Here is a 1,657-nt window from a genome sequence, read left to right as displayed (position 1 = left end):
AATTTGAAGTTAGAGAAAGACAGATTAAACTATAATTTAGAAATGTGGATAAGCTGAGAGTTTTAAATGGTTTAGCAGTTTAATAGAGATGCATTAAAAAATAAAAGAATCTTGAACAGTTTCATTCAAAGGTGTAGCTTTTATAAGGTTCTATGGAGAGTAAATCATAGGAGTCACGTTTCACAAGACTGAAGGAGCCGCTCATATGTCACATATATTTTTTGTAATATTGAAATCTATAATGTAATTCATGCTCATGGTAAAAACAATCACACATTATAGAAGAGTATAAAATTAAAAGTAAAATTCACTGCCACCACGATCCCACACCTTAGATGAAACCACTATAACATTCTAGAAATTGTACTTGAGTTATACAAACATACCTATAAATATCCTTTTATTTGCACAAATGGAATTGTATCACACATACTATTTTGAAGAAGAAGGCTTCCTTTTAGCATTCTAGTTAAAACCTGGGCCTCATTGACATTTGTTCCCCAGGTATTAAGTTTCACAGACTGAATATTTAGCAAGCTTAGACTACGAATAGACAGGGTTACCAAATCAGTTGTTTTCAGTGGAAATTGATGTTTTCCTTTTTCTCATCTTACTGCCTGATCCCTAAGAAGTCAAATGGACCAGCTGTGCAATCAATCTACATTAGCTAAAAAGACAGTCAAAAACATTATTTTGGCTCCTTTTTGATCTGGTATTTTTTTTTACATAGAAATGACCACAATTATAGTATTCATTCATTTAACAAATATTTATTAAGTACTTACCAAGTGCTTGACACTGTCCTAGATTATGGAGAAAAACATATAGGAGTCATATTAATAACATAATACATTATTATTTTCATTATATGCATTATTATGGCCACTGTTTTCATTCCGAACAACAAAAAAACATTTCAGTGGCTTGGGAATCCACTTTGAATCCATAGTTATTTTGATCCAACATTTTCTCTAAGATCATACATACACCACAAACATGATTCTCTGAATTATTTATTATAACTGCATGTGAATATGAGGTTATCCTCAAATAAAATGTTTAAAAATATATTATGCCAGTTATATTATTTGTGCATTAACTGTGACCAGAAAGCCCTTTCTGAGGATTATTTTATTTAAGATTTATTTTCTTCGACGGTAGGAAATTAATCTTAAACTACTTTTTATTTACCACAGCAACTAAAGGATCACTACTAGGTGTTTAATTCATAGTTATTGGCAGATATGGTAAGATTAAGAATTCATTTGTATTAAATAATTAACTTGGCATTGAACATCTACTATATACCAGATATTATAGTTACAGAAATGGATAATAGGATCTTTGAGTTTCTAGTAGGATTTCACAATCTAGTAGGGGAGAAAGTCTTAAAAACAGAAATTAAAACTATGTGGCAAGCCCTGATAGAGACATGGATGGAGTTCTGCAGGAACACTATCAGCAGAGCAATATATTGGAGAATTAGGGAAATTTTCATAGAAACAGTTAAAAAAAAAAAAAAACCTTGAAGGATGAGTAGAAATTTTCCAGGTAGAGGAAAAGGAGGACATCCTTGTTTTGGGGGCTGGAGGGAACAGTATAGGCATATGAGGGAATCATGAAACAAATGATGCTTACTGCAATATTTGACCAGAAA

This window comes from Propithecus coquereli, unplaced genomic scaffold (assembly GCF_000956105.1).
Source record: "Propithecus coquereli isolate 6110/MARCELLA unplaced genomic scaffold, Pcoq_1.0 Scaffold182, whole genome shotgun sequence".
Lineage (NCBI taxonomy): Eukaryota > Metazoa > Chordata > Mammalia > Primates > Indriidae > Propithecus > Propithecus coquereli.
This window is presented reverse-complemented; position numbering follows the sequence as displayed.